At 37.6% G+C, this 14573-nt stretch overlaps 1 protein-coding gene across 1 annotated transcript in view; it reads left to right on the top strand.

Annotated features, from left to right (window-relative positions):
* LOC116566999 (serine/threonine-protein kinase TNNI3K-like) overlaps nucleotides 1-14573 on the top strand; it is a 315363-nt gene that overhangs the window by 158788 nt on the left and 142002 nt on the right. The window lies entirely within an intron of this gene.

The following is a 14573-nucleotide window of genomic DNA, read 5'->3' as shown; positions in this document are numbered from 1 at the left end:
ATTGCTCTCCCATGAGATACTTATATGAAAGCATTTTATAAACTGTGAAGCACTATACAAATGACAGTTGTTATCCCTATTAATCCCTCACTTGTCCCCTTATATGTCAGGATGGAAAAATACTCCACAATATTCTCATGCATACCAATATTTCTTTTTATATAACTTTATATTACTTTTTAAGTAATTAATGGAGGTCTAGATCTACATCTAAGAACAATTACTGTTGGTTTTGAGTGTCAGCTTCTTTGGGTGAAATAAAGGAAAATAATTAATGACAAGTTAAAAACAGCCAATTTACTGATGACAAATGACAAATACCATAAAATGACAATGTTGGTAAGGGGTGTAAGAATTTTAATTTTGAAGATGACATTTAATTCAGTCAGTGAAGATTTCAAAAAAGTATCAAAGAAAAAATATTCAAAAAAAATTTTAATTGTTTTTCAATTGATGTATGCATTTATCTTTCAATTGACTATAAATACAAAAGTTTGACATTTGAAAAAAGCAAATACAAATAAGCAAATGAGGTTTTATTTCTAATTAGTGAATTTTTAGGTACAGCTGTGTTCCTCAGTTCTCATAAATTAAAGAGTCCACTCTTAGATGTGCCTTTCATTTGTGACTTTTCCAGTAAGTGGCTATTCAGATAAAGTTTAATATTTACTGGCAAATACCATATTGCAAAGAATTCTGAATACCTAAGTGCAAACCAGTTGATTACAATGCAATAATTATTTAGGTCTTGAAAGAACCCACTGAAACTCATGAAATCCTTCATAACGCTACTTATGTAATTCTCTATTATTAAGCCACTCATACGTGGCACCCAAAATTTTGTCAAAATTTTCTCCTCCATTTCCACTTTAAAAGTAAATAAATTTATAAATTAACATAAATACTTGAGTGCTTGATATAAGCCAGAGTCTGTGCTATGCCTGGGGATACAGCTGAGAATTATAGCCCATAGCACTTTTTCTAGAAGAGACTGGAGTCTAATGAAGTATTTTCCCAAATTTCCCAATCATAAGCACCATCTGGGGACCCCCATTTAAAAAAAAAAAGAAAGAAAACAAAACAAAACACAGATTCAAAGACACACATTGAGAATGTCCTATATTGGGCCTAAGAACTTAAACTTTTAAACAAGACTGCCAGCTAATTCTTATGACCAAAAAAGAAAAGGAAATACTGTTCTAGCAGTTTTCTCAACCCTGGCTGCACATTAGAAACTATGGGAGAACTTAAAAAAAAAAAAATCCTGATGCTACTTACCTCAGAATTTACAGGGACAGGGCCCAGGTATCATATTTTTAGAGAGCATTCCTCATGATTCCAATATGCAGGCAACAGTGAGAGCAACCTTCAAGTATTAATGCCAATTATTCTATTTGCCATACAATCTCATCCTTCTCTGCTGCCAGAGAGTAGTGGAAATATTGAGGAATTAAGTCATGTAGAATTATAATTTTTTAAATTTTATTTATTTATTTGAGAGAGAATGAGAGAGAGAGAGCACGAAATGGGGGAGGGTCAGTGGGAGGAGCAAACCCCCCACTGAGCAGGGCACCCAATGCGGGACTCAATCCTGGGACTCTAGGATCACGACCTGAGCCAAAGGCAGTTGCTTAATGAACTGAGACACCCAGGCACCCCAGAATTATAAATGTTTGAGAATCATTGCCCAAAATACAAAATTCATTCATTTGTTCATCATTCATTCATTCATCCATTAAATAATGAATGCAAAAGACTGAGATCCATAGGCCCACAATACCTCCAGCTTAGAATAGGTCCCAAATCCAGTATTTTTCATGGAAGTTGTGCTATGTATACATAAGGCTCTCTAGAACATGTAATTTATAATTCATGATTGATACTTGAAACAGTATCAGTAAATTTTGTATACAGCTAAAACAAAAGTATAAGTTTCAATATTGGACGATTGCAGTGCCCACAGGTCAAAAGGGTGTTCAAGACTATAAACTCTGGAAGAATACCTAACTACATGTAATAAATCAGTACACATATAGAATGATAAAGACAGGGGCACCTGTGTGGCTCAGTGGGTTAAGCCTCTGCCTTCGGCGCAGGTCATGATCTCAGGGACCTGGGATGGAGCCCCACATCAGGCTCTCTGCTCGGCAGGGAGCCTGCTTCCCCCCTCTCTCTCTCTCTGCCGTTCTGCCTACTGTAATCTCTACCTGTCAAATAAATCAATAAAATCTTTAAAAAATAAAAAAGAAAGATAAAGACATATAAACTGTATATGTGTATTATATATCAATTTATATTTAAGCCTACATTTTCCATGTTTTTGTGATGCTTCCAGCCTTTCTCAACTGGACTTCTGAAAAATTAAGTCTATGGAAAATGATTTGAGGGACAATTGTCTTAATTCTCCCAAAGAAGAGACATAGCTCTACCATTTGGAATGCATAAAAGAGAAGTTTATTCATTACCTACAATGAATGCCTTAGGACTTAGGGCCCTTGGGTTTTAGGCGTGCTTGTAGTTCTGAAATGGTTTTGTCCAAAACTGTACTGTGACTTCAGATTTCCAATTAATCTTTTAAAATGTTCTCTGTGAACTTTATTACGTTTTAAGTAATGGGGAGGGGAACTAAGCCATTCATTTTTCCAAGATGAAATCTATATTTGTTAGTGTAGGTTATTTGCTACAATAATAGACCCCAAATTGGATAATGGTCCAAAAGCAATAGAAGTTTGTATCTTCACTATGCAAATAGGTTATTGGTGTGGCCCTTATCCATGAAGTTATCCAAGACCCAAATTAAACATGGGCTTGCAGGGTCTCCTTGGGGGTCATCTCCATTCAACTGAGAATAAATGGGATGAGAATATGTAAGATATGCATGAAATGTTTCATAGGCCAGACATGAGAGTGTCATACATCGCTTTGAGTCACATCTTGTTGGCTAGAGCTCCCTCATATAGAAATGCCTCTTACTGCAGCAGGGAGTGGGTAATACAGTCTAGCTGTATGCCCAGAAGAAGAAACAAGTTTTCATGGCTAGCTAACATTCTGTGCTACATTCACCCTATTTACACTAGTGATAACAGTTACTAGGATTTAGGTAAAGATAATAATTGAGAAGTCTGATCTACGTTTGCTTGAATCAATTGTGTAATACAATGTTAATCACATACTAAATGTCTTTTATAAATACACGTTCACAATTTATATACTAATACTACTAATTGGGAAATGTAGTGAAAGCTTTTTAATAAAGCATACTATACATGAATTAATTTTGAAATGATTATTTTCATTTACTATTGTTGATTACATTAAAGATATGAAAATAGCTTTGGGAGTATGGGGACATATGTCCCTGAATCAAAACATGGCTCAAGAGCAAAACATGTTTTGTAATGAGATAAAAGAGTATGAGCTAGACTATATAAATTCAAAACATAAGTTACAGTACCATGTTTTCTATATCAATTAAAACACACATATACACACATTTTTCTTTAAGAGTGAAAATTAAAACACAGAAGAACTATGATCACTCCAGTAGGAGAACCTTGTTGTACTATACCCAGCAGAAGGCATTCCTCAAAAATTTAGTTCTACAAATTGCTGTAATTGTATGCATGAGCGCCATTCAAGTGTTGATGTTCAGGCCTGTTCCATTTCCATTTCTGACATGCTTGGTCTCCATTTTAAGTCAGTCTGTCTGTATTCAACTCCCTAAATTTTCAGATGAAGTTCCAGGAACTCTCAAGTTCCAACCTATTATTTAAATAGAAAATCACCATCCAGCTTGTCCTCATCTTCTCTGAATGTAGCTTCATCCCTGCCTCTCACCTGATTCTCACAGTTCCCAGAGGCAATGTCCCAAACATTCCCATCACATTTCATTTTGGTTGAGGTTCCTCATCCTGCATTAAAGTAGCAGGTCCCTCCCTCTTCCCTGCTGCACTACTAAAATGTCCTCAAGTCCTGAGCTGTCCTCTCTTTGTACTCCAATGGAAATAGCTGAAGTTTCCTCCCAGGGCCAGTTAAAATGTTCTTCCTTTCTCAGCTGCCTGCATTAGAACGTCTCATTTAATTTTGGCTGCATCCACGAATTCTAAAAATAGTGCTCTTACTTAACACCCCATTAAGTAAATTCCCTGAGACACATACTCTCTTTAAATTAAAACAGGTATATTTAAGTCAGAGAAAAACTCATTCATTCTGCTCACACTATCATATTGTTCACACAAACCTGGTGAACCCTGCCATCTCTCACTTCCAGCAGGAACTTTGCCTCAGTGGTCCCAGTCAGATAAATCCCTGAATCTCTTATTTTAGATGTGGGTTCTAAACCACTGTATGCTATTTGAAACACTACACAAGATTATGTGTGTGTGTACAAAATAAATGTATCTGTGTGTATAAGAGCACAGGAAGTCGGGGTTGACTGAAAACAGGAATTCCGTGATTCCAGAAGTCACTTTCGAATTGACATAAAAATATTACTACTCCGCCCTTGAACCTGGCCTCGGGATTTCTTCTTCCAGAGCATTTCATGATGAAGTCATTTATTCTGTAATACAACAAGCCATACCCTGAGAAATCCCAAAGCCAGGTAGAGAGCTGTGCTTTTCCTCACCCCAGAGCTGAACTTAGAAGAGTAGTAGTGATGCCCCTTCTTGATCCTCTAAAACCTTTCAAAATCTTCCCTGTGACTGGTGGTGACCTTACTGGCCTGCAATTTTGTAGTGTTACTTGTTCCTTATACTGCCATGTTCCATTCTTGAGGGATACGGCCTATATAAAGTCAGCTTTTGAAAATATCAACAAAGGCTTTGCTCTGTCAGCTTCGTTTCTTCTCTGCTCTCATTTCTTGGGAGGCACTGTGAGTGGCCTCTTGGCACCTTGTCGATTTCCTGAGCAGCTAACCTTTCAATAATGATATTAATGCTGCCCTGTGGTTATCTGTGCATTTCTCAGTTCATCATTTTCAACCCTTGCTTGCTGAGATTCATTTACATTGTTGTATTCTTAAGATTCTGGAATTTAATTGAGTGCAACCTAACTAGGGACCCAGAGCCAGAATTTCTAGCTAATAAGGGAGAAACAGTCTTAATAGGTGGGTATTTCTTTTGTCATTGATTGAATTTCCAATAGCTATACCTTGAATCTCACCGAGGAAAAGAAATACAGATAATTGTGAACTTTCTTCTCTTGTTTAACATTTTTTATTTCAAAATTCTACCTATCACTCTTGGGAGGAAACAACTTTTCAGCTAAGGTCAGTATTCTCCTGAGACTGCAGCATGGATGGCTCTGGGAATCTGTGTTGGTGTGGCCTGCTGGAAAGCTGGTGGAAGGCTGGTGGATGAACCAACTGAGAGCCAAGGCTATGGAGCCAGACCATGCAGTTGCACATACCACTTCTGTCACATCTTAACTGTGTCCATGGACAATTTGTTTAAAAACCAGTTTTCTAATATATAAGATGATAATGTTACCTATTTTATTGGGTTCAAATGAGAAAATACTTTAGCCATTATTGTGGTTTTTCTTCTTTATCTTCCTGAAAGTATATTTTCACTACTTAATATTCTTTTTTTATTAACATATAATGTATTATTTGTTTCAGGGGTACAGGTCTGTGAATCATCAGGCTTACATAATTCACAGCACTCACCATAGCACATACCCTCCTCAATGTCCATAACCCAGCCACCCTATCCCTCCCCCCACCACCTACCAGCAGCCCTCAGTTTGTTACCTGAGATTAAGAGTCTCTTATGGTTTGTCTCCCTTCCCAGTCCCATCTTGTTTCATTTTTTCCCTCCCTTCCCCCCATGACCCCCAACCTAACTCTCAAATTCCTCATGTCAGAGAGATTGTATGATAATTGTCTTTCTCTCGTTGACTTATTTCACTTAGCATAATAACCTCTAGTTCCATCCACGTCATTGCAGTTTTGATGGCTGCATACTATTCCATTGTATATATATATATATATATATATATATATATATATACACCTCTTCTTCTTTATCCATTCATCTGTTGTTGGACATCTAGGTTCTTTCCATAGTTTGGCTATTGTGGACATTGCTGCTATAAACTTTCGGGTGCACAAGCCCCATTGGATCACTACATTTGTATCTTTAGGGTAAATACCCAGTAGTGTGATTGCTGGGTCATAGGGTAGCTCTATTTTCAACTTTTTGAGGAAACTCCATGCTGTTTTCCAGAGTGGATGCACCAGCCTGCATTCCCACCAACAGTGTAGGAGGTTTCCCCTTTTCTCTGCATCCTCGTCAACATCTCTCATTTCCTGACTTGTTAATTTTAGCCATTCTGACTGGTGTGAAGCAGTATCTCATTATGATTTTGATTTGTATTTCCCTGAATCTGAGTGATGTTGAGCATTTTTACATGCGTCTGTTGGCCATTTGAATGTCTTCTTTGCCGAAATGTCAGAGGATGTCTTCTGCCCTTTTCTTGATTGGATTATTTGTTCTGTGGGTGTTTAGTTTGATAAGTTCTCTATAAATTTTGGATACTAGCCCTTTATCTAATATGTCATTTGCAAATATCTTCTCCCATTCTGTTGGTTGTCTTTTGGTTTCCTTGGCTGTTTCCTTTGCTGTGCAAATCTTTTGATCTTGATGGAAGTCCCAGTAGTTCATTTTTGTCCTTGCTTCTGTTACCTTTGGCAGTGTTTCTAGGAAGAAGTTGCTGAGGCTGACTGTGTTCTCCTCAAGGAGTTTGATGGGTTCATGTCTCACATTGAGATCTTTCATCAATTTTGAGTCTATTTTTGTGTGTGGTGTAAGGAAATGGTCCAGTTTCATTCTTCTACATGTGGCTGTCCAATTTTTCCAACACCATTTGAAGAGACTGTCTTTTTTCCATTGGACATTCTTTCCTGCTTTGTTGAAGATTAGTTGACCATAAAGTTGAGCGTCCATTTCTGGGCTCTCTATTTTGTTCCATTGATCTATGTGTCTGTTTTTGTGCCAGTCTCATACTGTCTTGATGATTACAACTTTATAATAGAGCTTGAAGTCTGGAATTGTGATGTCACCATCTTTGGTTTTCTTTTTCAACGTTCCTCTGGCTACTTGGGTTCTTTTTTGGTTCCATATAATTTTTAGAATTATTTGTTCCATTTCTTTGAAAAAAGTTGGTGGTATTTTGACAGGGACTGCATTAAATGTGTAGATTGCTCTAGGTAGCATAGACATTTTCACAATATTTGTTCTTCCAATCCAGGAGAATGGAACCTTTTTCCATTTCTTTGCATCTTCCTCAATTTCATTCATGAGTACTTTATGGTTTTCTGAGTACAGATTCTTAGCCTCTTTGGTTAGGTTTATTCCTAGGAGTGTTACGTTTTTGGGTGCAATTGTAAGTGGGATCAACTCCTTAATTTTTCTTTCTTCTGTCTTGTTGCTGGTGTAAAGAAATGCAACTGATTTCTGTGCATTGATTTTATATCCTGACACTTTACTGAATTCCTGTACAAGTTCTAGCAGTTTTGGAGTGGAGTCTTTTGGGTTTTCCACATATAACATCATATCGTCTGCAAAGAGTGATAGTTTGACTTCTTTGCTGATTTGGATGCCTTAATTTATTTTTGTTGTCTGATTGCTGAGGCTAGGACTTCTAGTACTGTGTTGAATAGCAGTAGTGATGACAGACATCCCTGCTGTGTTCCTGACCTTAGAGGAAAAGCTCTCAGTTTTTCTGCATTGAGAATGATATTTGCAGTGGGTTTTTCATAGATGGCTTTGATAATATTGAGGTATGTGCCCTCTATCCCTACACTTTGAAGAGTTTTGATCAGGAAGGGATGCCACACTTTGTCAAATACTTTTTCAGCATCTATTGAGAGTATCATATGGTTCTTGTTCTTTCTTTTATTAATGTATTGTATCACATTGATTGATTTGAGGCTGTTGAACCAAACTTGCAGCCCTGGAATAAATCCCACTTGGTCGTGGTGAATAATCCTTTTAATGTACTGTTGGATCCTATTGGCTAGTATTTTGGTGAGAATTTTCACATCTGTGTTCATCAGGGATATTGGTCTGTACTTCTCTTTTTTGATGGGATCCTTGCCTGGTTTTGGGATCAAGGTGATGCTGGCTTCATAAAATGAGTTCATATGTTTTCCTTCCACTTCTATTTTTCAGAACAGTTTCAGGAGAACAGGTATTAATTCTTCTTTAAGTGTTTGGTAGAATTCCCCTGAAAAGCCATCTGGCCCCGGGCTCTTGTTTGTTGGGAGATTTCTGATTACTGCTTCAATTTCCTTATTCATTATGGGTCAGGTTTTCTATTTCTTCCTTATTCAGTTTTGGTAGTTTATATGTCTCCACGAATGTATCCATTTCTTCCAGATTGTCTAATTTGCTGGTGTATAGTTGCTCTTAATAGGTTTTTATAATTATATTTCTTTGGTGTTGGTTCTGATCTTTCCTCTTTCATTCATGATTTTATTTACTTGGGTTCTTTCTCTTTTCTTTTTGGTAAGTCCGGCCAGGGGTTTATCAATCTTATTAATTCTTTCAAAGAACCAGCTCCTATTTTTATTGATCTGTTCTTCTGTTCTTTGGTTTCTACTTCATTGATTTCTGCTCTGATCTTTATTATTTCTCTTCTCCTTTTGGGTTTAGGTTTTATTTGCTGTCCTTTATTCAGCTTCTTTAGGTATAAGGTTAGGTTTATACTTGAGACCTTTCTTGTTTCTTGAGAAAGGCTTGTATTGCTATATACTTTCCTCTTAGGAACACCTTTGCTGTGTCCCAAAGATTTTGAACAGTTGTGTTTTCATTTTCATTTGTTTCCATGAATATTTTTAAATTATTCTTTAATTTCCTGATTGATCCATTCATTCTTTAGTAGGATGCTCTTTAGCCTCCATGTACTTCAGTTCTTTCCAACTTTCCTCTTGTGGTTGAGTCCTAGTTTCAAAGCATTGTGGTCTGAGAATATGCAGGAAATGATCCCAATCTTTTGGTCTTGATTTGGGACTCAGGTTGTGATCTATTCTGGAGAATGTTCCATGTGCACTAGAGAAGAATGTGTATTCTGTTGCTTTGGGATGGAATGTTCTGAATATATATTCTGAATATAAGAGCCACACCCTTGATGTGGTCATCTCTGTCATTAAAGCCTTTATTTCCTTGTTGATCTTTTGCTTAGATGATCTGTCCATTTCAGTGAGGGGGTTGTTAAAGTCCCCTATTACTATTGTATTATTGTTGATGTGGTTTGTTGTTGTTGTTGTTGTTATTAATTCATTTATATAATTGGCTGTTCCCATGTTAGGAGCATAGATATTTAAAACTGTTAGATCTTCTTGTTGGACAGACCCTTTAATTATGATATAGCTTCCTTCCTCATCTCTTATGACAGTCTTTGGCTTAAAATCTAATTTATCTGATATAAGGATTGCCACCCCAGCTTTCTTTTGATGTTCATTAGTAAGGTAAATTGTTTTCCACCCCCTCACTTTAAATCTGGAGGTGTCTTTGGGTCAAAAATGAGTTTCTTGCAGACAGCATAGATGTCTTAGACCCCATAGATGGGTCTTATTTTTTATCTATGCTGATACCCTGTGTCTTTTGATTGAGGCATGTAGCCATTTACATTCAGGGTAACTATTGAAAGATATGAATTTAGTTCCAATGTATTGCCTGTAAGGTGACTGTTACTGTATATTATCTCTGTTCCTTTCTGGTCTATTACTTTTAGGCTCTCCCTTTGCTTAGAGGACCCCTTTGAATATTTCCTGTAGGGTGTTTGCAAATTCTTTTTGTTTGCAGATCTCTTTTTTGTTTGACCTAGAAGCTTTTTCTCTCTCCTATATTCAATGACAGCCTAGGTGAATGTAGTATTCTTGGCTGCATATTTTTCTCTTTTAGTGCTCTATATGTCATGCCAGTTCTTTCTGGCCTGACAGGTCTCTGTGGATAGGTCTGCTGCCAATCTAATATTTCTACCATTGTATGTTACAGACCTCTTGTGCCGAGCTGCTTTCAGGACTTTCTCTATGTCACTGAGACTTGTAATTTATACTCTTAGATGATGGGGTGTTGACCTATTTTTATTGATTTTGAGGGGTGTTCTCTGTGCCTCCTAGATTTTGATGCTTGTTCCCTTGGCCAAATTAGGGAAATTCTCTGATATTTGTTCCAATATACCTTGTGGCCCTCTCTCTCTCTTCTTCTTCTGGGATCCCAATTATTCTAATATTGTTTCATCTTATGGTATCATTTATCTTTCAAATTCTACCCTCATGATCCAGTAGTTATTTATCTCTCTTTTTCTCAGTTTCTCTACTGTCCATCATTTGGTCTTCTATATCACTAATTCTCTCTTCTGCCTCATTTATCCTAGCAGTAAGAGCCTCCATTTTTTATTGCATCTCATTAATAGCTTTTTTAATTTCAACTTGGTTAGATTTTTAGCTCTTTTATTTCTCCAGAAAGGGATTTTATTTCTCCAAAAAGGGATTCTCTAGTATCTCCCATGCTTTTTTTTAATCCCAGCTAACACCTTGATAATCGTCGTTCTGAACTAGTTCTGACATCTTACTAAATTCTGTATTGATTGGGTCCCTAGCTATTGGTACTTCCTTTTGTTCTTTTGTTTTGAGGTTAGTTTTTCTGCCTTGTCATTTTATCCAGATAAGAATAGATGAAGAGAGAACAAAATACTAAAAGGATAGCAATGAACCCAAAAAAATACACACTAACCAAATTGGAAGAGAACCAAAACTGGGGCGAGAGAAAGGAGAAAATATATATATATAATTTATAATATTTATTTATATTTTATATTTATTTATTTATCTATATTTTTATTACACACACACACACACACATTAGACTGGTGAATAGAACAGAGCCCCACACTTGATTTTGGTTGTGTTTTGGTCTATTAGAAGAAATTGCCTCCCAAAATTTTCAAGAAAGAAAAACTTATGTATATACAAAAATAAGGGTAAACATGATGAAGGGATGCAATATGACTATAAAAATGAAAATTTTAAATGATTCTTAAAAAGGAATTGATAGGATAAGAAATTGGTTAAAAAAAGAAAAAAAAGGAGGAAAGATGTGATCAGGTTGAGACTAAAATAAATTCATGCACTAGATTTAGGGTATATTTTGATCTGTTAGAAGAAACTGTAGCCCAAAATTTTAAAGAAAGAAAAGCTTATATGTATACAAAAAACAAGGTTAAATACAATGAAAGGATAGAACATGACTACAACAATAAAAATTTAAAAAGGTTTTTAAAAAAAATGCATTGATAAGATAAAACAGTTTAAAAAGGTTAAAATAAGAAAGAGGAAAATAAATAAAATAGAATAAGAAAAAAATAAAATTTAAAAATTTTAACTTTGAAAGAATAATCATGGGGAAAAAAGCTGTGAATTCAATGTGGGGCTGGGCTAAGTAATCTCCTCAATTTTGCTCTCTGTAGCTTTTGTTCCCTGAACTATTTCCATATAGCTTTCTGGGACAGGAACAAAAATTGTGGCCTACCAATCTCTAGCCCCCATAATAGCTGAGAGCTTGGGGCGCCCCTTCTCAGTGTGCCCTCAGAGAAAAGCAGTCAATCCCTCCTGTCTCCCTGGTCTCCATCTGCACTCCATGCTCACCTGGCCTGTGACCAAGCATTTCTATCTCTGGCGCATGTCCCTGTTTGGAGTCTCCAAACCCAGCAGATTGCTGCAATGTGTTCTAATGCCACTCCTCCCAGAGGAGAAAGGAGGGGTTTCTCCCCAGACCTGCTACTTGTGGGGTCCCTGCTCAAAGAGCAGTGGCCCAGCTGTGCCACGGATCTTGGTTTAAGGTAATCCCGAGCTGAGAACCCATTCCTTGGCTCCATCTCTGCAGCTGGTTTCCCTGTTTCAATACCTGGGAGCTCTGCCACACTCAGGCACCCCTGGTCCTTCTGTGACCCCACAGGTCCTGAGAGCACACTGTCCCTGTGAGGGTTCCCCCCACTCCTACTCTGCTTAGCCTCTGGAGTGATGGCCCTCAGTTGGGCAGACTTCTAAAAGTTCTGATTTTGTGCTCGCTGTTCTACCACTCTACTGGTAGCCGGCCCCTCCTCCTGAGGTCCATCTTCCCAAATACTGTCTCAGATTCACTTCACACATCACTTCCTACCTTCCAGAAAGTGGTCAATTTTCTGTTCCTAGAGTTGCTGCTATTCTTCTCGTCAGTCTCCTGTTGAGTTTGCAGGTGTTCAGAATGGCTTGATAACTATCCATCTGAACTCCTGGGACCAGATGAACTTTAAGTCTTCTTCTCCTCTGCCATCTTGCTCAACAATAGACTACTTAATATTCTTTTTTTTTAATATATTTATTTTTTTCAGCGTAACAGTATTCATTGTTTTTGCACCACAGCCAGTGCTCCATGCAATCCATGCCCTCTCTAATGCCCACCACCTGGTCCCCCCAACCTCCCACCCCCTTGCCCCTTCAAAACCCTCAGATTGTTTTTCAGAGTGATTCACCTCCCCTTCCAATTTCCCCCAACTCCCTTCTCCTCTCTATCTCCCCTTGTCCTCAATGCTATTTGTTATGCTCCACAAATAAGTAAAACCATATGATAATTGACTCTCTCTGCTTGACTTATTTCACTCAGCATAATCTCTTCCAGTCCCATCCATGTTGCTACAAAAGTTGGGTATTCATCCTTTCTGATGGAGGCATAATACTCCCTAGTGTATATGGACAACATCTTCCTTATCCATTTGTCTGTTAAAGGGCATCTTGGTTCTTTCCACAGTTTGGCGACCATGGCCATTGCTGCTATAAACATTGGGGTACAGATGGCCCTTCTTTTCACTACATCTGTGTCTTTGGGATAAATACCCAGTGACTACTTAATATTCTTAATGCTGAAGTTTATTTATTGACTTGAATGTTCCTAAAGGCCTGTCCCTCCGTTTGATTGTATTACTACAGACTTTGCTTGTAATATCTCAGATGGCTAATTTCTTCTTGTCATGAAGATCTAGGAGATAAGTGGATTGCTTGACTATGGATCTCTCACTATATATAAAGAGGGACCAGGGAATTCTAATCCTACATCACTGCCTTCATTGAGAACTCTGTATCCCTTCATGGGTCTGTCTTGCAACAGGGATTCTGTATGACATTTCCATTAGGTAGATGTGGATCAGAAACAATATGGATAAAAACACAGCTGAGTATTGGGTTATTTAATTATCCAAGACCCTTCCTGGCAATTCTTCTTCCCATAGCTCATTCACAAATCTTACCCATACAATTTAAATGCCAGCCATTCAGCCACATAACAATCATTTGTTGGTGAATATAATGGCAGAGAAGGGGAACCCTCATCAGAGGCACATCCCAGGGATCATGCCAGGCAAAAAAGTCCAGTAGGAGAGCCCTGGATCTGTAGAGCACTTGCAGGCATCCATATAGTGAGGTAGCTTTTCTTCTTTATGCCCAATGAGCTCAGCCAATGACTCAATTCAGCAATTATCCTTTTCAGTCTAAAGACTAGGGGAGGATATTTTCAAAATTAACAGTAAAATGGTTGCTCCTGCCCTTCCTTCAATAGAGAAAAGGAAGAATTCATCCCATCACATCTTTTTTGCTTTCTTAATTCACAGGAGAAAATCATTTTTCTCATTTCTATCCCCATTCTTTCTGTGACACTGTTGCTATGTCACTTGACTTCTTTCTGCCTCAGGTTTCTCATTTGCAAGTGGAGATAATGATGTCTAACATCTACCTGTTCACTGAGATATCCTTGCAATTAATAGGGGTGTCAGGACAATGTTACATGGAGAACACTAGAGAAAGATTCTACAAGAGAAATCCATGTATCATTTTTATTAATCACATGAAACTGAGTTGCCAGAAATCTTAGAGTAAGAATCATTTTGTATCCAGGTGCTGGATCTGTACACTTTGTAGGGTAGTCTGGATTATCTTCTTCCAACTCAAGTTGAACATTGTCACAGTTCCTAAATGGTGTGGAGAACAACATACTCCTTTTCCAAAAGGCTTAATATTACCTTGACACAGCAAGAAGAAAAGAGCATGCAAGTCCCACAGAATGATTAGAACTCTTTAATCTTGGAGGGATGGTCTTTGTATCAATTATATTTTAAGCCTTGTGTGTGATGAACTGTATTCTCAGTCACTAAACCCTCATTTACTGGCTTTAACAATCTGCAGAAAGTTAGTGAAAAGCAATGCCTGGTTCATAGATGAAATAGTGTTAGAGCATTGATGATGTCTGGCTTCTTTTCTTTGGGGAGGGAAATCCCCTTCTAAATTCTTAAAATAGCAGTTGGCTTTCATTAAGTCTATTCAGAGTTAAGGGTCTGAGGATCTTGAGTGACCCTTTCTTTGGGAATGGGGCACATTTTAATAGGCTTTTTCCTGTCTGCGGTTTCTGAAAGATTTAGCCTCTGGCAGTCTCCTGAATTGCTGGGATTTGTAAAGGAAAGGATTGATTACATGCTTCTAATTCTTTCTCTTTCTTTAATTTTTTTTCCCCCATCTCAAACAAAGAAGGAGAAAGATG

The sequence above is a fragment of the Mustela erminea genome, chromosome 10 (assembly GCF_009829155.1).
Source record: "Mustela erminea isolate mMusErm1 chromosome 10, mMusErm1.Pri, whole genome shotgun sequence".
Lineage (NCBI taxonomy): Eukaryota > Metazoa > Chordata > Mammalia > Carnivora > Mustelidae > Mustela > Mustela erminea.
This window is presented reverse-complemented; position numbering and strand designations above follow the sequence as displayed.